The sequence below is a fragment of the Diceros bicornis genome, chromosome X, assembly GCF_020826845.1.
Source record: "Diceros bicornis minor isolate mBicDic1 chromosome X, mDicBic1.mat.cur, whole genome shotgun sequence".
In the NCBI taxonomy this organism is placed as follows: Eukaryota; Metazoa; Chordata; class Mammalia; order Perissodactyla; family Rhinocerotidae; genus Diceros; species Diceros bicornis.
The window spans coordinates 5437396-5465139 of record NC_080781.1 but is presented as its reverse complement, the minus strand read 5'-3'; the positions used below and the strand labels follow the sequence as shown (position 1 = coordinate 5465139).

General features: G+C 39.3%; 1 long non-coding RNA gene across 4 annotated transcripts in view; it reads right to left on the bottom strand.

Annotated features, from left to right (window-relative positions):
• Positions 1 to 954: 954 nt before the first annotated feature.
• LOC131400705 (uncharacterized) overlaps positions 955 to 27744 on the bottom strand; it is a 169071-nt gene continuing 142281 nt past the window's right edge. For 2 of the 4 annotated variants that reach the window (XR_009217414.1, XR_009217413.1), the window contains 4 exons: positions 13358 to 13457; positions 12360 to 12439; positions 11913 to 12036; positions 10795 to 11548 (listed from right to left, as the gene is read on the bottom strand). This is a non-coding gene — a long non-coding RNA (uncharacterized LOC131400705). Of the gene's footprint in view, positions 2500 to 10794; positions 11549 to 11912; positions 12037 to 12359; positions 12440 to 13357; positions 13458 to 27744 lie in introns of those variants that run through there. The other 2 variants (XR_009217415.1, XR_009217416.1) reach the window with 2 other exon arrangements.

The window sequence follows — 27744 nt, the reverse complement described above, 5'->3', positions numbered from 1 at the left end:
GGATTCCTCATCAAAGATATTTACTCATAGGGTTCCTCTAGGATTCAACGAAGAGATGCCTTATCTCGGATACCAACTCATAGGGTCTGTGTAAAGATTCAATGATGGGACATATTTTCTAACCTTGAAATAGAGTTACACACTCTATCACAGAATCTGACAGTAGCAATATATTTGAAAGTAGGATTGTTAGAGAGAAATGGAAACATATGCTCACCCACATGCATGGTAAAAACACTTTGTAAACTGTAAAGTATGATGGAAGTGAGAGTTATTATTATTCAGGCATATAGCCAGGTGCTATGCTTACTCTGCAAAGTACCCCAACATCTGCTTTGGGCTGGCTAGAATGTGCACTCAGAGAGGATATACGTTAGTACTACGGCAGGACAGTATGCATATTTCAGATATGTTTAGGTGCATTTACATCCCCTTAGATTTCCCTGGAGGCCAGGAAGTATATCGTGACCAGTTTGCCAAAGATCTATTTTAATGGTAAAGGAAACTGAGTGAAATAAATGCATACAGTTGGCCCTTTGATACAACCCTGATTCCATTTGTTGAATGCATAAATGGATGGAACATGAGTCCCTACCTACTACCTAGGAGGCACTCACAGAGAAACTCAATGACGAAGCTCTTCTAACTGATCAGCAATATCACAGGAAGGAGGGACTTTCACTGTGTTGATGGTGACTCCTACTTTCCCCATCAAATTGCGTTTATAGCGGTAAGATATGCCAGACTACACGATCCTAGATGGTCAATTAAATGTCTTTTAAAAAATAAAAATGCCAAATGTTTATCAGGAAAATATAATTTAACAAGCAAACCCACATCTTAGATAATTTCCATAAGAAAGATGATTCCTTAGAAGGAATCAATTTAAATGCCTCAATGAATAACTAGTAAACGAAGATATTCAAGGAAGAATTATTGATTATGGTAAAAAAAATGAGATAAAAAATGACGGACATTGAGTATTATTTAATAAAATTCTCATAATGTTAGATAATTTTAAGCTCCCCTTCAGTCTTAGATATCATCTTACCTAGGAAAAGAGGGGAGGGGAACATATTCTGACACGCTTGAAACTAACCTGAAAAACTGTTTTAATCAGCACAAAAGCTTTGATTGGAAAGTTTGAGGCCTTACAGTGCCTTCAGCAGGAGGAATTCCAAAGCAAGTTGAGAACATTTTTAGAACGTTAGAAAAAATCTTAGTACTTGAGAAGGTATGTAAATTTCAACTTTCCTACAATATTTGGATGACAAAAATTAATGTGCTACAACGAAAACATTTATCTTAGAAGAGGATTACATGTGATAATAATTTTGTGTTGTTTTCTAAAAGACTTCTTTGGTATTTTGTATTTTCTTAACACTAAAAACAAAAGCAAATGGTACTTTTCATTGCTTTACATATTAAACCTGCTTTTTCTCATCATCCTGTACAGAACCCCATATGTTAGTCTCTTTTACACATCAAATAGATATATATTAGTGCAAGGGCTGGTCCATGTAAGCCATGCCAGAAGACCCTCAATATCTAACCTATGAAGAACAAGCTGCAAGGTACAATTTTTAAGACAGTCCCATGATGCAGGTCATTGTGGGTGCTCTCCCAGATCCTCTTACCTTCTCCAGTCCCCCACGTTTCTGCCCGCGTGGTAGATACACATAATTCCACCACCAGAGGCTGACAAGCCACATGCCCAATCTCAGGCATCTCCCAGCATTTCCAGACTTGGTTGAAGCATCAGGCCCGAGTTGAAGGGGCCAGGAGAAGCAACGTAGAAAGTAGAAATGCAGAGACGTCAACTCTCTAGGAGCACCTTAGACCAATGGGAGACGGGAGATGGGAGGAAGTCAGCAGATGAAGGCCTCTCTCCTGTTCCAAAGTGCAAACGTGCCACGTTATCCACCCTGAGACATCCTGGGCGTTCTCTGAGTGCCTCAGTCCAACCTCCAGCCTTGTGTCTTGGATGTATAGAGAAACAGTGGTGAAAAAGCACGACTATGTCTGCTTCCCGTTCTTCGCTGCCTCTATTCCTGCAGCTGCTCTCTCAAAGGCCAGGATTGCTGCTTCCAGGAATGCACCAGCTACCACTTTGCCTAAGGTTTGTTTTTAGAGAACCTAGGCTGAGGTGCTTGGTTTGTTTGTCTGCTTATTCCTTTGTCTTTGTCTTCAGGGCAGTTACACGGCATGTATGAAAAGATGAGAGATCTACTTTGAAATAATAGGATTATGCCCTGCAGCATTTGGCCTCAAAGTCTGGCCCTGAAGCTCTCTTATATGTGCGTGGTCTGTACCTTCAAATACGAAATTTTTCTTCACTCTTAAAATATCCATGCATGCTAGGTTTTTACTGTTTTTATCGTGCACATCTGAAAACTACGACATGGAGTTTTTTTTCCCAGTGGAGCAAACTTAGCAGGTTGTGAAGTCAGATCTCCTTACTCTGCATGACATGTTCTTTTGATTGTTTTGGTCTCTGAACTGAAGATCAATGAGGAAAAATTAGAACACGGCCACAAAAGCATGTCCTGCACATTATTGAAGAAATGAAATCCAGCTGCCATAAAAATAGCCCAACCCAGATTTCTAGGTGTGACTCAGCAGTTGTTTTAAAATATAGGACACATCACAGCCTCAATCATATTATTTCACATTTTATACTGTTATCCTATGTATTTACAGAAATTGTGCCACTTGAACACATCCAACAAACAACTGATACAAAAGTTATTTGTGAGCCTGATTTATGACCCAATCTATCATGAAAAAATAGTCAAAAGTAAAAATGTTCACTTGACATATTTTTTTCTACTTCCAATAAAATTGCAACAAATTTGCATTATTGGAAGCCTTTAAAGAGAGGTGGGTGCTAAAATCCTCAAAATCATGAATTTTAAGATGGAAAAAAGCAAGCCAGTTCTCCAGAAAGAACAAGATTAAAGAGTCTAAAATTGCTCTGCAGACTTCGATTAGACGCCCCGAAGCACTAGGAGATTCTAATGGTAACTAAACAATGAAAGTGTTTTCCAAAGACACATGTGGAATCTTTGCACCTGAAAAACGCATGAAGATCGACTTCCAAGCATCTTGCTCTAATTGTGAAGGGACGATTTATCTCAGAGCGAGGGGATCTCGCCTTGATCTATATATAAATAATGTTGAATAATGTAGCAGAAGCTATTATTAGCAGATTCCAGCCACTTTTCAACTGGGTTTCTCTAGCTGCTGGATTTCACCTTTCTCTCCAGGTGACAGGTGAGAAGTGACAGGGAATTAACACTTGTGGGAGGAGCTCTTAACCATGGAGGGACAGGGCATGGTGAATAGGTACCACAGCTCCCTTGCTCTCTCATAGGATAAGTGTAACATTAGTTCCCAGCATTTTCCCGGAAAAATTAAGCTCCGGTCATCCTCAGAGAGAGCTGGCCGAGTAACAATACTTTATTACTATGAAGTCCAATATGGTAGATATCAACCACAACTCTATTGATTATTTGAAACGTGGACCGTTAGAACTGAGATGTGCTTTACATATAAAATGCACACCAGATTTCATACTAAGACTTCATATGAAGAAACGTATGGAACAGACCTCATTAATAATTTTATATTGATTGCATGTTAAAATGGTATTTTAGATATATTGGGTTAAGTAAAATATATTATTAAATTAACATTGCCAGTGCTTTTTTTCTATGTTTTAAAAATGTAGCTAATAGAAGATTTAAAACAACTTCAGCTCTCAATATTTTTCTATGGACTACACCCCTTTACTCATTACCTTCCCTTCTCATGTTCCCACTCACCTAGCTTTATGTTCCAAACAAGCCACTTACATTTGAATCCTGATCTGCTCTGTCTACTTATGGAGAAACCCAAACTAAGGCAAGTAATAAATAATGATATCACCCTCACGATTGGGATAACAATTTGTGTTTTCACTTTCTAGTACTGCTTAGTAGGTTCAGAAAAACTATCCTTTCCAAAATTATTTAGCTATTTGCATATATATATACATCTCATTAAAAAGTCAAAAGTAAAGCTTTCAATGGGTGTATTTTTTGTACTTTCAATGAAATTGCAAAACATTTGCATTGTTGGAAGCCTTTAAAGACAAGTGAGAGCTATAGTCCCCAGAATCAAAAATTTTAAGGTAGAAACTAGCAATCTGATTCTCCAGAAAGAATTAAAGACATTAAAAATGCCCTGCAGCCTTCAATTAGATGCCCAGAAGAGCAATTTGACTCCCACAGTAAGTAAATAATGAAAGTGTTTTCCAAAGGTATGTGCAACCTTTGTAGGTGTGACTCAAAAATTGCTTCAAAATATATGGTGTCACAGCCTTACTCTTATTATTTAGCATTTTGTATTGTTTGCTACGGATGTTTAAAGGAATGGTGTCATATATATGCAAAGTCAGATCTCTCTTACTCCACATGTCAAATTATTTGGATTTTTTGCACAAGGTGCCCCTCAGTGTTCTTTAGACTTTTAGACATAGCTAATTGGAATATGCCTTTCTTTTTAAATTCTGAGCCCACAGCAAATAGTGGACTCAAATACTACTAATTCTGATACCAGTAACTAATTTCCTAACCTTCATGGGTTCTTGAGAGTTTATCAATATCACCTGAACCCTGATATTTTGTTGCAATTCACCCAGCTGTTTCAACAACTTTATTGCCTGAGTACATTTTAGTAAAAGTTGGGGGGGTTTGTTGTTGTTGTTGACTAAACTAATTACTGGACCCAGAAACCAGAATCTGATATGCCAAGCATCACCATCAAGCCCATAGTCTCAATATTTTCTATTTTTATTATTAATTATAGGAAAAAAAACCCATAACATAATATTTACTATCTTATCCAACTTTAAGTGTAGAGTTCAGTAGTGTTAACTACATTCACATTGTTGTGCAACAGATCTCTAGAACTTTTTTATCTTGCAAAACTGAAACTCTGTACCCGTGGAAGAATAACTCTTCATTTCCCACCCCTCCACCACCGCCCCCCCCCCCCGCCCCTGGCAACCACAATTCTACTTTCTGTTTTTACGAGATTGACTAATTTAGATAACTCATATAAGTGGAATTGTGCAGTATTTGTCATTTTGTGACTGGCTTATTTCACTTACCATAATGTCCTCAAGGTTCATCCATGTTGTAGCACGGAACAGGATTTCCTTCTTTTTAAAGACTGAATAATATTCCCTTGTATGTATAAACCACATTTTCTTTATCCATACATCTATTAATGGACATTTGGATTTCATCCACATCTTGGCTATTATGAATAATTCTGCAATGAATATGGATGTCCAAATATCTTTTTGAGATCCTAGTTTCAATTCTTCTAGATATATATACCCAGAACTGGGATTGCTGGATCACATGATAATTCTATTTTTAATTTTTGAAGAATCTCCATTCTGTTTTCTGTAGCAACTGTACCATTTTACATTCCCACCAACAGCGCACGAGGGTTGCAATTTCTCCACATCCTCCCCAACACTTGTTATTTCCCGCTTTTTTTTTTTTTTTTTTGATTCTGGTTATCCTAAAGGATGTGAGATGATATTTCATTGTAGTTTTGATTTGCATTTCGCTAATGACTGGTAATGTTGAGCATCTTTTCATATGCTTACTGGCCATTTGTATGTCTTCTTTGAAGAGATGTCTGTCTTTTTTATTAGATTATTTGGGTTTTGTTGGTAGTGGTGAGTTGTAGGAGCTCTTTATGTATTCTGGATGTTAACTCTTTATAAAATGTATGACTTGCAAATATTTTCTCTGATTCTGTAGGTTGCCTTTTCACTCTGTTGGTTGTTTCCTTTGATGTACAGAAGATTTTTTTCTTTTTTTTGTGAGGAAGATTGGCCCTGAGCTAACATCCATGTCCATCTTCCTCTACTTTATTTGGGACACTGCCACAGCATGGCTTGACAAGCAGTGCATCAGTGGGCACCCAGGATCCAAACCTGCAAACCTTGGGCCGCTGAAGTGGAGCTCGCACACTCAGCCACTGCGCCAGCAGGCCAGCCCAGTACAGATTTTAAATTTGATGTAGTCCCATTTGTCTGTTTTTTCTTTTGATGCCTATGTTCTTGATGTCATAGCCAAGAAATCATTAAAAATCCAATATCATGAAGCTTTTTCTGTATGTTTGCTTCTAGGAGTTTTGTAGTTTTAAGTCTTAGGTTTAGATTTTTATTTAATTTTGAGTTAATTTTTGCATATGGTGTAAGGTGAGGATCCAACTTCTTTCTTTTGCATGTGGATATCTAGTTTTCCCAGCACCATTTGTTGAAGAGACTGTCCTTTCCCCATTGTATTGTCTTGGAATTCTTTGGTCAAAGATCATTTGACCAAATGCACAAAAGATTATTTCTGGGCTGTCATTTCTGTTCCATTGGTCTATGTCTGTCTTTATGTCAGTACCAAACTGTTTTGATTACTGTAACTTTGTAATATGTTTTGAAATCAGGAAGTGTGAGGCCTTCAAATTTGTTTTTCTTTTTCAAAATTGTTTTGGTTACTTGAGATCCCTTGTGATTCCATATGAATTTCAGATTTTTTTTTCCTACAAAAAACGCCATTGGAATTTTGATAGGGATTGCATTGAACTTGTAGGTTGCTTTGTGTAGAATGAGCATTTTAACAATATTGTCTTCCAATTCATGAACATAAGATGTCTTTCCATTTATTGGTGTCTTCTTTAATTTTCTGTCATCAATGTTTTTTAGTTTTCAGTACACAAGTTTTCCATCTCCTTGGTCAAGTTTATTCCTAAGTATTTTATTCTTTTTGATGCTATTGTAAATGAGATTGTTTTCTTAATTTCCTTTTCAGATTGTTCATTGTTAGTGTATAGAAAGCAATTGATTTTTGTGCGTTGATTTTGTATCCTGCAACTTTGCTGAAGTCATTGCGTTCTGACAGTTTTTGTGTGGAGTCTTTAGGATTTTCTACGTACAAGGTCAACATTTCCATTTTTCATCTCTTATCTTTGTATTGCTCCACTTGTCCTTGTGGTCGCTGAAGAGACACTCTGCAATGCAGAGCCCTACAAAGACATCTGGATAATTGATTCATTATTTTAAAAAATCACAGCAATGGGCTGGATGAGATGAGCAGGCCCAAGGTCTTGGACGGCTGAGGCTTCAGAGCCTTTCGCTGGGACATTTCAATCATGAACTAGAGCGAGGACAAGCACTCCCGCCTGCATGCTTGGCTGCTGTGCCACCAGTTGGCAATGATGGGCTTTTATTCACATCCCAGGATCAGAAATATAAAATGTATTCTGCAAATGCCATGGGGAAAAGGGAAGGCAAAAACACTCTAGAATCTTTGGCAGCCTGGTCTATTCTACAAGTCACTTGTTAAAATGAGCCAATTTTCTCCCAGTGCTGGCTACTTAGAGCTTGGCTTTTTCTATCGCAGTCATGGATTTTTAAGCTGCAGTGTAGCTGGAATGCATGATCATATGTATAGATCTCCCAAAGCAGCTCCTCCCCTCATGCAAATTTAAACTGGAGTTTGAACCATGACAAGAAAATGTCAAGGTGCTAACTTTACAAGTTCCACTAGCTGATACAATAGGCTCAGAGATAAAAACACAGATAATATTCCCATCATGGGAAGAAATATCATTCTGAATAATTTAAAGAGTGCTATCATAAACTTGCAGGAAACGAAATTCAGAATTGCCTGTCTCATGGCACTAAAATTAAAAAAAAAAAATGCAGAGATAAAGGAGAGTAGAAAAGCAGGAAAAGATCATTATTATCACCAAAATCCTTGATTTTGGTAATCTCTTCCCTTTGGGGTAGAATTTGGAGTATAGGCATTAAAAAGATTAGAAGGGGTTCAGTTAAGGAGGAGAAGAAAGAAACCTAAAGGATTGTAGCTTGAGCAGTAGGTAAGCTTTCTCTTCTTGTTAGTAAAACGCAAGACCCATTTCCCAACTTCATTTGCAGCTGAGTGTCCTGTGACTGAGTTCCAGCTGAAGGAATGCAAGCACAAGTGTTGAGTGACACCATAAAAACCTTCCAGGTGCGCCTCCCCACACTCTTTCCAATCCCACCGACTTGAAGCCACAGGCACAGAGAACTTGGGAACTACACATGGAAGACGATTCCATAAGATGCAAGGGCTCTGGTCCCAAATGCCTGCTTGGGGAAAAGCGGGCTGCTGATCAGGCACACCTGTTGTGGTCTTCACAGGAGTGAAAAATGAACTTCCATCCTGTTGGAGTCATTACACCTGTTCAGATTTGTTTTCGCAGCTAGAATTCCCTAACTAATGTGGTACCTGTGTAAGCTGAGATAAGAGATTCCATGTGTCTGAGAGTCCATTTACCCATCAGAAAATAATCATATTAGTCCATCCAGAAGGAAATGAAGCAGTAGAAATACAAATGTTTTGTATGCCATAACCATCATCTCACATGAATGCAAACTAGATAATTCTCACCTAAGTATGCACCTGAGAGTTAAATACTATATTTCATTGATTCTAAGGACCGCATATAAAATTGGCACGTGTCTTACCACGGATGGACTGGCATAGTCAAAGTGACATTCCAAAAAGATTTCTTAGTGGTATTTAAAATAAAGGTACAACTTTTAATCTACGGCTTCCTGGGTTTGATGACGTGGTGTGCCATATGCTAGATTCCGAGATCGTAATTATGGTACAGTCTCTTTTCCTCCAGGATTAAGCTTCCCTTCTCTGAGTCTTCCTTGCTACACTATCCTACAAAACTAGGATGTTACATAGTCAAGCTCAAGGGAAGGTAAAGTACAGCTCAGAAGTCAATGCAGTCTGGTCACAATGCTACATCCTCAGGGTAGGAGACTGTCTGGACCTCACATGACAACAGGTCCTCCCGATTTCTCCAACTGAAGTGTACTACCTGAGGCTCAAAACTTTAATATAATGGTTCATGGAAAGCTTTAATTTGGTTCTAGTGGTAAGAGTATGGACATATGGAAATATTAAGTAAGGAGACATCACAGTCATTGCCTGAAGCTGCAGTTAAACCAAAATTAGACAATGACTAATTTCTATAAATCTTGCTGTGTGTATTTCATATGTCTCAGTGATCTGTACCGTAATATTAAATATACAACAATTCAACAGATGGTTGATATCTGCCCTGAACATAATTTCTAGAAGCTCAAATAAAATATGTGGAACTACAAATGTGGCCTCATTATCCACTCTTCCAAGACAGATAATCAAGATAATAACTTGTAAATTGTCCATGAAACCCTTCAGTTCTTTTGCTGTTTCAGAGAACTCCGCTAAACCAATTGCGGCCTCTGGAGGGGGAACAGAAAGCAATGCTCCTTGTCTGGGCCTGTTCCACTTTTTGCGGACAACTCAATCTAACACCCAACGCTGCCTTAAAACAAAGATCAGCAACTACGGCCCTGGGGCCAAATCTGGCCCACCACCTGTTTTTTACAGCTCATGAGCTGAAAGTGTTTTTTTAAACATTTTTAAATATTTGGAAGAAATCAAAAAGAATAATATTTTGTGACGTGAAAATTCTATGAAATTCAAATTTTAGTGTTCCTAAATAAAACCTGACTGAAATGTAGCCACGTTTATTTGTTTCTGCGTTGTCTCTGGCTACTTTCGGGCTATGAGGGGAGAGTCAGGACAGACAGTGTGTGGACCATAAAGCCTGTAATGTTTCCTACCTGGGGGGTGTTTTGCAGAAAAAGTGTGCTGATCCCTGACTTAAGCCTTGCTACTCCAAGGAATGGAAGCAGCATCACCTGGGAGCCTGTGGGAAATGCAGACTCTCAGGCCCTGCCCCCGATCTGCTGGCTTAGAATCTCTGCTTTATGGAGATTCTGAGGTGATTTATAGAAACATTAAAATTGGACAAGTCCTATTCTAAAGAAGATGGATACCCTATACATTAATCAAGAAAGGTATGCCCATTTGAGGAAATGGAAACAAATAGATTCATAACTCATATGAGTCAGGGGTATTTTAGTTAACAATCAATACTAAATGATGAGACATTAGTTTTCATGGGGCAAAAATCTGAGGAAACTTTAGATTTAACCCTAAACAACTACAAAACAGAAAGAGATAACAAATATCAGCCTAAATTACCTTTCTAAAGTGGACACTTGCTTGATCACAGTAGTTTTTGGGTTTTTTTGATGATAGACCTAAACTGTTCCTCGTGGCAGAGATGTGAATAATTAACCAAGTGAGCCATATAAACAACTTCATCTGTGCAACAGAAGACTGACGATAACAGGGGAATTGTATTCTAAGGTTGTATGCCAGAATGAAAAGTCAGAGCACTTCTGTGGGCCACGTCTCATTATGACCAATTAGTCAGTATCCCGTTATCAGAATAAGCATTCTATCATGCTTCTCACTTTGACATTTTCAGCTGTTTATTCCATTATCATTGGACAATGGTTTCTTTTTTATTTTATAGTCATTTTTTTTTCCCGAGGAAAATTGGCCTTGAGCTAACATCTGTTGCCAATCTTCCTCTTTTTCTTTTTTCTCCCCAAAACCCCAGGACATAGTTGTATATCCCAGTTGTAGGTCCTTCTAGTTCTTCTATATGGGATGCCACTTCGGCATGGGCTTGATGAGCGGTGAGTAAGTCCTCATCCAGAATCGGAACCTGTGAACCCCAGGCTGCCAAAGCAGAATGCGTGAACTCAACTGCTGTGGCACCGGGCTGGCCCCTGGACAATGATTTCTTAGAGACAAGTATCGTACGTTCATGAGAGCAGTTCTTAGGAATTTCTTCTGGTCATTTATCATAGAGGAAGAGCTGACAAGATGAGGATTGGAGCTTTTCTGGTGCAATTGTTAACTCATTCTCAAAAGAATGCTGGTATTTAGACCAAGTTCTAAGGGATGAACTCAAAGAATTACCATTTACTAGGCTCATTTCTCACCGATGTGTATGCTTTCTGTTGCTCCAATTCTGAATTAGGTGAGCAACTCCAAAAGGCCTAGGCTTCAATATATTTGGGAGGAAAAAAGTTTGTAAAAGATAATGAGATCTGGTAAAATCTCTTAAGACAAAACAGTCAGACTTATCAATCAACTCCATTTACTGAGCAGTCATTAAATTGGTTTGCATAGAAATCAGTTGTCATGGGCTATTTACAAACTTAATCAATCACCTGTATCTTGTCTTAATTCTTGACATTGTGGTGATATATACCCACATGGGAGTTTTCTGATTCCATTTCAGCCAGTGGTGATGGCCCTATCAGTTTTGGTCTAGATCACCATGGCCTCATTTACAACATGTCACAATGAGTTTGCCCTTAATCTTTCCTGTCCTTGTGTTACTAGAATGCCCGTTATTCTGCATCTGACTTAATGCCCAGCCCTAGCCCATTCTACTAGGGGTGACTGGAGATGAGAATACTAAATGGTGTCCATACCTGCAGCCATTGCCCCATATGAAATGCAATCCTCCAGTGTTAAAGAAATCGTCATGGCTTCTGCTGTTTTGAGTCATTTGATGGAAGAATCTATATTAATAAAAGTGTTCTGGTTTTTATTTGAAAGCTTTACAGTGATTAACACAATTTCTACAATAAATACAAGTTTTATAATAATAATAATATTCTGCATTGGGCCTCCTCAATGATGAAAACAATACAACAGAAAAATGGATAGTCCAGTCTTTTCAACCAGATTGAAAATTGATTTGAAGAAATTCATATTCACCTAACTAACTATGATATGTTGAAATTAGTTATGAGGACTGTCAATTTGGATTTATTGATTAGTCCCAGTGATAGAAACCAATGCTAGCTAACTTAAGGGGAAAAAAAATGAAAAGAATTTAAGCATTGAGCTAACTAGAACCTCAGAGAGAATTCAGGCCAGCACCTGGCAAGGACAAAGGCATCTGCAGGATGCAGGCAGCAGGGATTGGTTGACTGCTTCATTTGGGTCCAGCTCTTGGGATGAATCCACTGTAGATCTTCTTCTGCTCTGTTTCGTATTCAAAGTCCTTGAAGAGAGAATCCAATTGCCCTAATTAGGTTACATGCTCACCGCTCTGTGATGCCATGAAAGTTAAAGAGATTGCCTTAACCCCTCCATGCAAAAGAAGTCGGGATGCCATTGTTGAGAATAGGATGGCTGAATGGATGATATGGGATCAAAACAAAAACTCCCGTAAAATTCCTCGCCTCTCTACTATGCAGAAACACCCTTGTCTTTATATATACATTTGCAAAATTATCCTCCACCTAACGTGTTGCAGCAATTGCACTTACAATAAAAATTTGCATAAACTCCTCCCTCAAAGGAGACAGCCTACAGCCCCGTCACCTGGCGGTGAGTCCTGGATATCTTGGGGATGTCCCTTTCCTCTCTGGCTTTACCTGGATCCCATGTTGATAGTCAACAACCTAGGGAGTAAGTGATAAGTTTCATCACCACAGCCAACACACCCTACCAGTTTAGGGGGAAAGACAAGGAAATAAGGCTTTTAATTAAAAAACGTAACCATATAAGACAGAGCAAGACAGGAAATATGGGCGGAGCCTACAGGTACCATACGGTATTTTTCACCTGCATCCTTCACTACCCACTCAAGTCCCTCTTCACTGTAGGCAGCACTTCTGTTCACGAGGGCTCTTTACTTGGTGGAATGAGTCTAGCAATCTCAACCCTGAAAGTGTTGCCCAGGTAGGGCTAGGTTGTCTTCATTCGCCCTGACCATCATATGTGGTGTGAAAAGGGGGCAGCCCCAGGGGCCCATCTGGGCTCACCCCTGTCCCCTTGGAGGAGAATCACGTTTTCCTTGATTGGAAAACTGACTTGAGGGTCCAAGTCAGTGACCCCTGACAACATCCCAAGAACCTAAAGCAGGGACCTGGAAAGCCCCCAATAGGCAAACGCAAGGTTTGGCTTCACAATCCTGCTACTAACAGTGTGTCCAGTGGAGGAGGCATTCCCTCATTGGGTAGTTCAACATCTGAATCAGATAAGCTCAGAGTCAACGAGAGGAAAACATTTTCTGAATAGGTCATTAGAGATCGTCATGAAGACAGAGAAAGAGAGTCTGATAAATAAATGCATACACTATTTTGATGATTATTAAGCTATTAAGGCAGGGAGACTATGTGCTTAGAAATGTCTTGAGCATTTTCAAAACATTATGGGTTCTTGCCTAAAATTTTGCAATTCCTCTTGACCTTAATTTTAATGTATATTTCATTTCATTTTGCTTTTTTAATCCATGTGTTGTGTGTACTACATGGTAGAAACTCTGCTTTTCTCTGCACAAAAACTCTGCCAATTCTTTCTCCAAGGCCCTTTCTCACCTTTGTAAGGAAGATTCTCTTATTATGGTGGTACCCGCTTTTCACATGGCACTTTAAAGCAGAATTGTTGCTCTGTATTGGGAATTTCCTAGAGAGTCACCTGTGGAAGGAAAAATGATGTATTTTCAGATGCTAAGTACATTTATAGGATGAAAGAAATAATTATTGATAATAAATATAACAAAGGAATGTGAATACAAAAAACAAGAATTATCTAAGTTTGACTGTTCTGATTATTTTTGCTTATGCCTACAACTAAGAAAAGAAGAATGAGGACTTTAATGAAAAATTTATAATAAAGGAAACCACAAGCCTATGGATTTATATGTGATTATTGCAAAAGGTAATATAGGAAGAATATAATAGGACAAAATCAATTACATATTTATGACTACAGAGATGTGCTGAGCAGGAAAAGGGGAATACTTGTGCTTTGCAAGGCTCATAAACCGGCAAACATCACTGATTCATGAGTGCAGGAATTGAGTTAGCGGATGGAACCACCAAAAATGCTCTCTTAGAATACCTAGTATTCTTCATTTTTGATTTATCACAACAACATTCTTTATTTTATAGCAATGTTTACAGTTTACTGATTTACTAGTAAACAGGTTCATCCATTTGAGGACAGCATTCTGCTTATAAATAAACCATAAAAGTCATAAAATTAATGAAAAGAGGAATAGCTAAGGATATTTGGGCACAAAATTGAGGTAATAAATTAAGGCAAATTTTTCTTTTTTGATGTGTTTTTATGACCCAGAGTGTGCTTTATTACAGAGAACTAATGTGACCATTTGTTGTAAATGAAATAACTCTGCAGTTGATATTTTCCCACCACATAAAAGATGCAGTTGAGCATTGACATCATTAACAGCATTCTGTGCCTAGAGGTGATAAGTCCTTGTTTGAAATTTGTGTTTAGTGTTTGATTTACAATCTCTTGGACGTTACATCATAGTATATTCATTTGCATCATAAAATGCCTTCATATTTAATGCCCAGCTTTTATTATAACCTCCTAGCCAACAAGAACTCTACCAATTTAACTTTCTTGTTGAGATAACTAACAGAAAAGCATGTGCTTAGAGAGGGAGAAAGAATTCTTTGAGAAAATTTCTGATTCATCCCCCAATTCCTTCCCCCAAGTAATGTGTATGATCCTACTCATAGTAGATGTTCTGGGTATATCTAGAAATATTATTCATTTATGTCCTTATTGGAAGACCTTCACTTACCAATGTGTCCTTTCTACAAATAGATATTTCTAGATTACTATAATTCAGTATTTTTCAGCCTTGGCACTATTAATGTTTGGGGCTGGATCATTCTTTGTTGTACGGAAAAGTCCTGTGCATTGTAGGATGTTGAGCAGCATCCCCGGCCTCTACCCACTAGATATGGTCACATCCTTGCCACCCAGTGATGGCAACCAAAAATGTCTCCAGACATTGCCAGTTGTCCCCTGGGTGAAGTGCCCTCAGTTGACAACCACTGCCATAATTGAAGTTAAACACAAATCTAGAAACTCTATTGCTATAGCTTTGCAGAGAGACAGAGAAAGAATGGGAGAGAGAAGTTGTTCTTCCCTACGGTTCTGTTCATCTCCAACATCTAATGCACTTACTGCTGCATTTTATTGCTATTCTTGTTATTAATAGCTCTCATTTTGGCACTGCTACTACGTGCTAAGAATTTTACATGCATTTTTATAGCCCTCATATTTCTACAAGTGGGTCATTTTTCACTTTTTTACAACTGAGGAAACTAAAATTCAGAGAGTCTAGGCCAGTGTTTCTCAAAATTTAATGTGCACACACATCATCTGGGGATCTAGTTAAAATTCAGATTTTAGTTCAGCAGGTCTGGGGTGGAGCCTGAGAGTCTGCCTTTCTAACAAGCTCCCAGGTGATGATGCTGTTGGTCCATGGCACCACACTCTGAGGAGCAGGAGACAAGGAAACTTACTCAAACTCCTGTACCTAGAAACTGATAGAGTCAGAATTGGAACCCGAGGCTGTTTCTCGCACAGGCTGCATCATTCCACCTCTTGATGTGAACCCGTGTGCCAAGCAGTTAGCTTAAGTCTACTTTGATTGGCCTCGGGATCCAGTATTTCACCTTCCTGCTTATCAATAGTGCTGCAGGTCTGGTAAAAGATAGAACAAGTGTAGTCACTTTTAAATGAATTAACACCAATTGGAAAATAACTCCATCACTCTTTCCCTTCTCATACATTGATCTAATAAGCACTAATTGCACCACCTTCTAGCTGCCAGACCGGGGACTAGAGCTTGAATTCAAATGTGAATGGAATACAATCCTCCTCTCTTCAAGTTCATGTTTAATTGGGGATGTCAATGTGTGAACAGATAATTACGAAAGAGTATCCCAGATTTACCCCTGAAGCCTTAACAGGGAAATCATTGGGGCACAGACTGAAACTGATCTTATACCACTTCAACTATAATGAACCTCATCCTGGTCATGATCCCTCTCGTTCTGAGGCCATTGCAATATGGGGCCACCATTTTGAGACTGGTGTGCTGTTCTTTGAACAAGTCTGTCTGGTTCTGTCAGACAAGCTGCAGACGATAATATAAGTTCATTCTTGAATAAGATATGTGACAAACAATAGAACAAATAGAAAGTTTCATGTAGAAGGATCATAATGAAATCATCTGCTGATAGCTTTTATATTCATTATGGTATGATTTATCTGACATGTATCTCCTGTGTGCCCCAGCATCCATGGCTTTTATGAGCTATATACTGAAAATTTAGAAAACCCATAGATAACAATTTCAACAATTGAAATGGTGCCAATTAACCATGGTAGCTAAAGTTGACAATCTAGAAGTTATTGATATGGTCCACTTGTAAAATGGGGGAGTTGACCCAGATGCCTCCTAATAACACTTCAGGGTTAAGGGATTCATCACAACTACTGTTATGGACTCTATCTGATCCTAAATTATTTGGGACCTCATTCCACCAAACTTTTCTTTCCTGTACGTTTAACATCATTCTTGCTACTGATACACACCTAGTCCGTGTCATGAATTAGCGCAAATGGCATTGATCATTGGAGGAATGGTGTCAGTAGAATGTGAATGTTGCGTTGGTTCAGATAAATTTTACTCTAGAGATTAATGTTTCATACCACCAAGTCATAGCAATGGAATACAAAGATACAGTCATGTGTTGCTTAATGACAGGGATAAGTTCTGAGAAATGCGTCATTAGGTAATTTCGTCACTGTGTGAATATCATAGAGTGTACCTGCACAAACCTAGATAGTACAGCCTACCACACACCTAGACTATAAGGTGCTAATCTTATGGGACCACTGTCGTATATGCAGTCTGTGGTTAACTGAAACATCATGGTGTGGCATATGACTGTACACTAACACAACTGAAAGCGTCAACGATACGAGAGAAAAGATAACTGTACACAATTTCCATTCACCTCATATTCTCTTTCTGGCCCATGGGGGCACCCATTCTCTCCATCTTGGATGTGCTTATCATCTGGTTCTCCCTGACTTTTGTGCATTTTTGCCACTGTCTTCCAAAACCTTCTGTACACCCCCTCCCATCAAGCTATCATTATTTATTTCAAGGTAATATTCTACACTCATCCTGGCAGCCTTTTAAAATTAGCACTTTAAATGTCTTTTTCATTTGCTAGTGGTTTTGATATAATTGTATTTATTTTTATTACTCAGGTTACAAAGTTCAAAAGGTTTTGAGAAAAATGCTCCCGACATATTTTCCCATGAGCCTTGCTATTTTTAGACAACGATTTTGCTGATTACTAGATTTATTTTTCAGGCATGTATATATTGCATAATAGCAAAAAAACCCCCAAACCAAAACAAAACCCTGTATTTGCCCTCAGAGTATCCACATGCTCAAATACCTCTTATCTTCCTACGATGAAAATAACAAAATCTTCACTTGAACCTCTTTCTCACTGAAACTTCAGATCTCTTGCTCTCCTTCACTTCAAGGCCAAATTTCATGAATGTGAATCTATAATTACCATCTCCTCCTCACAAATCCCCATGCACTCCTTGTCCATCTTCAGTCTGGCTTTCTTCACATCCACTGCACTAAAACAGCTTTTACATTGGTTACCCACAACATTTTCATAACTTAATTTAACAAACAAAAACTTGGACACAGTCCACATACCCCTTAACGGGGGGACGGATACACAGACTATGGTGCATTCATACCACTCAGCAACCAAGAGGAATGAATACTGATATACGCAACAGCGGGGACCAATCTCAGTGCATGATGCTGAGTGACGCAAGCCCAATTCACAGAATAATTGCATACTGTATAATTCCATTTATGTGACATTCTTGCAAAGAGGCAAAGCTATACGGACAGTGAACAGATCGAGGGTGACCAGGGGCTGGGTTGGGGATGCTTAAAGGGGTTATTTGCGAGGGGGGGTGGGGGAGGTGGAATTGTAATGGAATTTTTCCATATCTTGATTGAGCAGTGTTGCACAACTGTATATATTTGTCAGTTTCACAAAACTGAACACCTAAAAGTGTTAATTTTATTGTATGCAAATTATACCATAATAAAATAAATGAAAAAAAAAAAGACATATTTTGGTCCTCGGTGTATTTGATGCAATTGCTGCACATGACACTGCTGGGGTTTTCTTTCTCTGCTCGTTTGTGCAGCCCTCCTCATGTTCTCCTTTCCCCTAGATGTCTCCATTTTAGTCTCTCATGGACCTCTCTTCCATACACCCCCGTCCATCAAGCTCTCCAGATCCTCCGAAATGATGCAGTTCTGAGGCATTCTGTTCTGACCCTCTTTCTGTCTCACCCTTATGGTCACCAGTCTCTTCAAGCTGTCAGTTAATGAATCGCCAATTTCTCCAGACACTGCCCCTGTACTTGAGACTCATCTATGAAGTTCTCTTTGGACATCTCATTAATACCTATCACGTGCGCCCTAAACTTCACTCCCCTGCTGGGTCCTCTAGCTTGATAGAAAGCATCACAATTTCACCCCGAATGGGGAGAAACATGAACTTCATCACTGACCCCTCTCTTCCTCCTCTCCAAAGCCCACAACTTGATAAATGAACAGCCGGGATTGATTCTACTCTTCTGATTAGCCTTTGAAGCTGTCCCTCCTCTCCACGTGCATTGCCACCACCTTGGATCAGACCTCTGCCCTGGATCAGACCCCCATCTTTCTCTCCTGGATGACTCTGCTAATTTCCAGCTCTTCTCCCTGCCTCTGATCTTGTTCCTTTCCAATCAGCCGCTTATTATTTGAATAAAATGAACTGAGTCCCTCCTGTGTGTCAGTACTCAATACTTGATTTCAAGGAACTCCCAACCCAGTCAGAAGAGGTTCAACTCCTAACATGCACTTAAACCAGAAGATGCTCATGAGAACAGCTCTTAAAACATGTTGAGTTAAAACAGAATCATTTATTGTCTATCAAGTGCTGGAGACTGGGTATACAAAAATGAATAATACTCTATGCTGCCCTCAAGGAAACAGATAAGTAAATAAATTTAATAAAAGGACTCCTCACACCCAGCGCTCAAAGGGACGCTCTGTGCTTTTGAAATAAACGCGTTGGTAAACAGAGAACGTGTCTTATGGAAGTGATGTGCTTGTGTTTATCTTTGATTTTCCCTCAAGTAAAGCTGTAATTTTGCTTTCTTTTTAAAGTTGAAAATCAATGCTGAATTTAAGTCACTCCTCTCTGTTGACTCAAAAAAAATCACTGTTTATAGTGAGGAATAAAGGCGAATCAAATGTTCAAGCAGTAGATCCAGTCAACACTGTCCCAAATGTATTTATTTTATTTTTTCAGCCTCACTGAGGTATAATTAACAAATAAAATTGCAGGATATTTAAAGTGTACAAGGTGATGATCTGGTACATGGATACATTGTGAAAGGATTCCCCCACATCCATCACCAAACATATTTACCTTTTTTTTGGTGAGAACATTTAAGTTCTACTCTGTTAGCAAACTTTAATTATCCAATACAGTGTTATCAACTATAGTCACCATGTGATACATTAGGTCCTCAGGCCTTATACGTCTCATAACTGTAAGTTTGTACCCTTTTACCTACCTCTCCCTGTTTCCCCCCACTGAGCCCCTGCCAACTGCCATCCTACCCTGTGTTTCTACGAGTTTAACTTTTTTTTCCTAGATTCCACATATAAGTGATACCATGTAATATCTATCTTTCTTTGTCTGGCTTATTTCACTTAGAATAATGCCCTCAGAGTTCATCCATGTTGTTGTAAATGGCAGGATTTCCTTCGCTTTTAAGGCTGAATAATATTCCATTGTGTATATAGACCACCTATTCTTGATCCGTGCATCTGTTGACAGACACTTAGGCTGTTCTCATACTTTGGCTATTGTGAATAATGCTGCAGTGAACACGGAGGGTGCAGCTATCTCTTTGAGGTAATGCTTTCATTTCCTTTGGATTTATACCCAGAAGTGGGGTTGTTGGACCATGTGGTAGTTCCATTCCAAAGTTATGACAGGTTAAGAAAATGGAAGGAAGAGGGATTAAGAGGGAGATTGTTAAAGAAAAAAAATTATTCATGACATTTGATGAAATGGAAACGTAGACTTTATTCAGGACTGTTGGGGTAGGTATAGGGACTACTGCAAAGGGCTTTTGGAGTAGGGGAGAGAGACTGGGCTCCTCTCCAAATACAACAAGAAAAGCCAAGGAGCAGAGTGTGTGGGGGTGGCAGGGGTCGGGGACAAAGATGGATGGAAAATGACTGAGAGGGTAGGGTAATTGTTTGCTAAACTAACCCAACAGGCAGGCCAGGGTAATCAAATAGCACCTGGGGACTGGTGGGGGATGAGGAGGGCTATCAGATATCGAGGGTGGGGGATTCTGGCTAAACCAAATCAACAGGATTTTTGCTAAAACAGGGCTCTTGGAGGACATGCTCAAGTATGGAATCTAGTTGGACTCAGAAGGGTCGGGGAGAGAAATTTTTTCAAGATTTCCTATGTTTGCAAGGCAAATGTCAGAAAGGTGCATTATATGATAAGAATACACTTCTGTAGTGCTTACTACACCCCAAGTGATGTTTGATGCACTGCATATGTAATCCTGAAATTCTCACTACAGCCATAAAGTATTATCTGGTATTATCCCCATTTTACAGCAAAAAGCTCCTAAATAACCTGGAAGTTATGTCACTTTCTAAGATCATACATTAGTAAGTGCAGAACTAACATTAGTAACCGGGAAGTCTGACTCCATAGTTTACGCTCTTAATCTTTGTAATATCTTAACAAATTGATCAAAATGAAGAAAAAAATGAAAATTTAATTTTTAATGTGAGGAATCTTATAATTGCAAAAAAATAAAGGGGAATAATGGTTTCTTAAGACAACTCTATAGAGGAAAAGGGAATTAAGAAGAAAAACAATTCTGGAAAAAGTAATCTTAGGGCCAGCCAGGTGGCTTAGCGATTAAGTGCGCACGCTCCGCTACTGGCGGCCCAGGGTTCGGATCCCGGGTGCACACCTACACACCTCTTCTCCTGCCATGCTGAGGCCACGTCCCACATACAGCAACTAGAAGGATGTGCAACTATGACATGCAACTATCTACTGGGGGGCTTTGGGGAAGAAGAAAAATAAAGGAGGAGGATTGGCAATGGATGTTAGCTCAGAGCCCGTCTTCCTCAGCAAAAAGAGGAGGATTAGCATGGATGTTAGCTCAGGGCTGATCTCCCTCACCAAAAAAAAAAAAAAAAAAAGTAATCTTAAAAATGGCACTAACATTGAGAAAAAGATGTCTCTATGGAGCCTACTGAGTCACATGCACAAGACAAGGATGGCCACATGAATGCCCCATCTTTTGCCCATCAATCACCCCCCTTTGAGTTAGAATGGAGTGCATTCATGCAAGACTTCCAAACTTGGAAATCATTTTTCAAGGAAACTCACTCCATTTTTAAACTAAGCACACATAAAATACAGCTAGTTCTATTTCCAAAAGTATTTCACTTTGACAGACCTGGCAAAGTATGTGCTATATCAGGTTGTTTGTCAAGAACTCACAAACCGTATCCTAATAATCTTTTTTTTTCTTTTTACTAGACAAAATATGTGGTGCCATATATTTGAGAATGTTAAATAAGTACCATCTGGATTTTTTTTTTTTCTCCTCATGAGAGAGGAAAAAAAAGGAATGCTGTTTCTTACCCAAAGTACTTTTTCATTATCTTTAGACATTTAACAAACATATGTCAGAATACAGAGGCAAGAAGATAATTCTGTTCCTTCAGCTTCCAGTGAATCTAATACCAAGTATGGAGTGATCTTAAGTAGCTGAATCCAAAGTCTTTAGATTAAAACATGTGGAGCAAAATCTCTCCAACACCTTCTGGATGGACATTTCTTCAAAACATTAAGAACGTTTCTCTTAAAACTGTCTATTTAAAATATTTATCAAGTCAGAAATAATATTAAAGTAATATGAATGTGAATGTGGTAATTTTACAGTAGTCAATTTTATAATAATTAATACTTCAAAAAAGAGAATAAGTAGAGTGATAAACCATTTGTATATGTTTTATTTCACTTTCTGTTACAATATCTGTATCGCTGTAGCAACAGAACAGCATAATCTAGAGAGTCATGCTTTGCTAGTAAAAGATCTTTCCCAGAAAAAAAAAAAAAATCCGTGTGTATGTAAAGACTCTAATAGAAGTGTGAATCAGTAATACCCTACTTGGCCTTTTTTTTTTTTTCTGTATTTTTAAATGCTTGTCTAGAGCTTGGTCATCAAGAGAACCATGCTAATAATCACAGCATGCTCACTCAAAAGCATAATTGCACTTCATCAAGACTCCTTATACCTCGTGCCACAAAAAGAATTAAAAAATCTCCCTTGAATGGAGAGTGGCCACCCCCCAGCGTGTGACGAGACTTGGAATAGGAACACATAGAGCCCTGGAAAAGTCCGTGACTTCACACGAACACTGCATGGTGTGCCGATAATCAGTCTCCTACACGTCGCTGAGAACAAGAGGTGACAACGTGCAAGTGCTTAGGTGATATACTCTTTCTTGGTTTCAGTCAGCAGAGTGGACGGTGGCACCAAATCCCCTATTTAAGGAAGGACTGCTTTGTTACAAAGAGGTCCACCTGGAAGGCTACCTACAAGGGAAGCCTTCTTTTCATTTGTGAAGTGTCTTCCTAAGACAGAAGATGGTAGATGACAGATCTTCCCCGGAGTGATTACTCAGTGGGTTTCATTTTCAATGTCTCACTATTATCACTGATCAGGGTCAGGGTGAGAATGACTCTACAGAGACATGATCTAGGAAATGAAACAAACAATGGAACTTCTGAGCCCCCTTAAATATTGTTCAGATAAAACTTAAAACCTAAGATCAACCAAATCAAAACATCTTGGATGAATTGTTGAGGTTTTCTCCTCCAAGTGATATGGTCTCAGAGAAAGAAATGTTTTGACCAAATGAATGAGTTGGTACTTGGAAGCTACTGTGGGAGACCAAAAATTGGCCACCCTGAAATATGTCTCTTTACCTTGATTATTTTCTCTGAAGGACATTTGACCTCTCCCACTAACAGCCTAAAGGAATTTAACTCTGGGTATGGACAGACTGGCAGGGTCCTTGCTAAGCCCATTCATATCAAAGTTCTGCTTACCAAACATTTACATTTGTAAATGTATCTCCCTCTGTTTACTGGGAAGAGGGTGGGATGGCCTTATCTGTAGAAACTCTTATCAGTACAGAAGGAGAGGACTTAAATCTACATACTCTTGATTACTGTGATTTCTGTCTTTCCAGCCACATTCTCTATAGGTGGCACAGTAAAGAATTATCCGACAAACATTTACATTTCCCTCTCCATGTGAATTGTGTTCTTCCCCTCTGAAATCCCAAACCACTACCTCCCCCAACATCCTCCTTTGTCTACCTGAATACGCTATTTAAGGTGAAAACCTTCGCCATTTGTCGAGAAACTGTTTCCCTGGTTTATCCCACGTACACATGTTATTAAATTTGGTATTATTTTCTCCTGCTAACCCATCTCTTAATTATTTGGCCAGCCATAAGAACCTTAAGGGAAAGGGCGGAGGAGGATTCTCCCTCTTCCCCAACACTACCAAGGACTTCAGGAGAGAAAGAACTTACCAGTCAGTCCATCTAAGACATTTCCCATGGAGCTCTTTAGAGTCCAAAAGAAGCCACAACAAGACTTTGTATGGTGCAGAATATGAGCTACAAGTAAGAAAATGACCCGGGGAAATTTTTATGGAGAAGACCACTTCTACATACTTTTGGGAATTTACAATTTGATGGAAAACTGGCTGTCCTCTCATGTACCTGAGTTCACCCCTAGCCTATGCAGTGACTTTGTGCCAATTAGAGAAAGCATCTCCTCTGGTCCAAAGACTCCTTGGTGGAAAGAAAATGTTGACCCTTTCACCTGGGGTGCAGATCCGATCCCAGGTATGCAGCAGAGGCTAGAGCAGGATGTGTGATTATCCCCATGGATTAGGCTCCTTTGCTCAGTGGATGAACTTCAGTGTCATGCTGCGTTTGTCTTCTGGTTTGTGGAAATGGGACCATTTAACTGTCATCTGTTTCAGTGTGTGGTAGTTTTGTATTGTCTTAACGTAGCTTAGCTGGTTCTCTGCTCTCCAGAATGTGTTTCCGTGTATGACTCTGGGTTAAGGTTGGACACACAGAAAGTTCTGTGAGTCTGGGAAGGAATGAGGAAGCAGCAGCCATTACAGAAGGTTGGTATGAGGCCAAGAGCGGACACACTCATTCAAGTTTTCACTGATATCCTTGATCCTCTTGTTGGTGTAGGGTGGCAGCTTGGACCACAACTCCTCAGATCCTCCCAGAACACCTCCTCTAGTGTCTCCAGGCCCTGGGCCAGGTGCACATACAGCTCCAGGCAAAGATCACTGCATTGTCCGGTTTAGACGTGGTGTTGGAGAGATATGGGTTCCATTTTGTCCTGGAAGGTACCAACTGGTCCCCATGGGCTCCAGCTTATCCAGGAGGGTCTTAGTTGTCCTTGCTTTCCTGTTTTAGGTCCATCTTTCTTCTCACCTATCTTCCCTGCTGAGTTCAGTCTCCCTACCGGATACACGGGTAACAGCCTTGCATACACATCTTACCAGCTGCTGTTTGTGCTCCCTGGCTAGTGACTTTCCTCTGATTTCCCCAACTGCCCCCTTATTGATTTTTAGCATTCTAGCACCTCTCACAGTTATGTAAGGTCTAATTAAAATCCCTTATTCCTGTAAGTTTTCATCAATTTTCTCTTAAATACCACTTGTAATTTCTCTTTTATTGCTATTACTTGCAGTCAGTTTTAGTCATTTTCTTTCTATTTAGTCCTGAACCATGAGTTAAAAATAGTAAAACATCACTTTCCTCTCTCCTCTCTACTGCTTTCCAATAACAAAAGAATAAACGCACTTTCAAATGTATCAGTATTAAGGCACTATTTTAAAACACATTTCCTCTAATCTGAGAATATTCCTTTGACCATAAGGGAAGATGGAATTTCCAACCCATGATTAGCATTATTCTACACTAATATGTTTGAGACAGTAATGTTGTAATCCATCCTTCTAGGCCCACCTACACCATACAACTGGATCCAATTACTCTATCCATTGGAAATTCTATGCCCCATCATACTTGAAAAAAAAAATTCCTAATTCCACATGGTTCATGGTGCTTTGCCTTCCCTAACCGAATCCTCACTAGCAAATCAAGTCTGCTGCTTCTAAGCAAAGGGACCTCAAAAACGTGGGTTAGGTGTGTGTACACCTTGATGCAACTTTAAAAGACTTGGACCAGTATATTAACAGCTAATGTGAGAAATCAGCATGGCTGCCAACTAGAAACTTGACTCTAATTCCAATACTCCACTCTTGGTTCTGTTCCCTCAGGCCTGGTGTACGCAGAGCTCCCTGCCTACTATGTTCTAGGGTTTATCTTCTGACATCTCCACCACTACTCTTAGTACCACTACCACTACCATTCCCAATACCAACAAAAAGAGAAATTAGTAACCATACTGGTAACTATAACAACAACAACAAAACATGGAATTTATTCAGCATTTACAATGTGATGGGAATTAGAATGTAAGATAATTAATTCCTCTAATAATGACATGGTGTAGGTATTTTTATATCCAGTTAATATGAGACAGAGCTAAATTATGAACTCTGACTATCTGTCTCTGAATTCCTTACTCTATTCATTCCAAAAACTGAAACTCTAGTGAGATGAGTTTCCAAGCCCTGGTGTCATGTGCATAATCCCCTTTGATCATGTCCCCAAAAGTTCTAGAAGTCTTTATACCAACATACATGGACCTACATATCTTGGGGCTGAGAGGCTTCTTTGAAACCTTGTCCTACCCATATGCCGTGGCCTCCATCTGTTACTTTGTTTTAGAATTTCCAAAGTCCAATGGCCACCTGTCTAAATGTCCTACTTGCTTGAATTCTTTGCTTCAAAGCTTGGCAGAGCGAAGCCAATGGGAAAGTTCAGAGTGTTGGTAAAACCAGTAGTGGACAGGGTTGCACATGGTAACCAAATGTAAATTTGAAAATGTAAACCAAAAGAGATCAAAAGCTGTAGAAAAACACAAAGTACTTGTAAAATCAAAGGCATTACTGCAGGACTCCAGGCTGCTACTCTGACTAGCTGTTATTCTCCTGTTTATTTGTGCTACACTCAACCACACAAGCACCTCGAAAGTGCCAAACAGCTCTGACAGTAATTACAGAACCAACTCAATCCCTCTGCCTGTGTTTGCTCAAAGTTCAGCATGACAAACAGCCTTTCTTCCCAACCAAGCTTCACGACATACATTTCTATTGTCTGTGTTCTAGCTGTTTCTGTCTCATTCTGATACCCCCTGAATTAGTAAAATTAGAAATTGTTAGAGTTTGGGTTCAGGAGTGTGTTATCCTGTGGAGGTCCTGATGTGCCTGAAAATGTCTTTTTCCTTATGCTGTTTGAAGAGTACCAGATGATGTCATCTCAAAATATGTCTCTTTGGTGTATGGACTATTGTGAGCCAAAGGCAATTAAGAACCAGCAGACACAAGAAAAGCTCTTTGCCTCCCTCTAACTGCCTCAAAATAGAGTATATAAATTTCCCCTTTTGTATAGGAAATTTACATTTATAAAGGAAATTTCCGTTTGTAAAGATGTCTCCATACCAGGAAGAGAGCTACTCCTGGAAACATTTGTTATCACCTGAGAGACTCTGACCTGCATAACAAGACAACCCTTATTTACCAGACATTTCCTCCCCTCAAGGTCCCAAACTTGCCTCCCCCACCAAAAGCCCAAAACCCCTTTTGCCTTGCTTAGCCTAAGATGGTACATAAGCCTCAATCATCTGGCTGCTTCCTTAAGCCACATTTTTCTTTGTGACCTTCAATGAACTGTTTTTTTGTCTTGTTAATCTGTCTTCTATCAGTTTGATTCACAGTCCCAGCCGTTGAACTTAGTAGGGTAGAAGGAAAAAGATTTTTCCTTCCCTACACGTTCAAAAGGATGGTTTAAAAAGAGAGGAGAGAAAAGGAGTGTGTGTGTATGTGTACGTGTGCACATTTGTGAGCCTGTGTGCACGTGCAAGTTTGTGCATGTTTGTGTGCATGTACGCATGTGTGTGTGCACGAATGTGTGTGCATGCACTTCAACGCCATCCCCAAACTCTTCGCATTACTCAGATGCTCCTTTTCTGTGGTTAGATCCTGTCTGTGATGACAAATGTCTTCATTGGGAAGGAACCACCTGCTCCCTGGGCCTATTTTGGTCGAGCTGGCTGAGCCATCACGTTTGCATTAACTGTGTAGTGCCCACATTCTTTCACATCTCCTCAGTAGGAGAAAGACTACTAGACAAAATCCATCACTAACATGACCAAGAATAAAATTTGTTCTTACACAAAGAGAATAGACTTAGGCAGTATTCAATTATATAAGACTCATCAGCGAGACTGCTTCCGTACAGAAATGCATTATTCCTGAGTAATCATGGTTACTGCTCTTTACTTTGAATGTAGAAACCCTGTCTGCTTCCATTTCTGAAAACAACAGGCACATATGTACGCATTACACAATTAGGGAGTGGAAATACAAACCTAAAATAGATCCAGCTCCTTCCAAATGGAAAACAAATAAATATTGTTATACTGAAACAGAAGGGAGACAATGTACAAGTAATTGATACAAGATGTACAACAGTTGTTTAGAGAACAATCCAAATAGAAACATTAGCAAGTTACCAGCAGCAGGTCTTAGCCGGCAACTTTAGAGA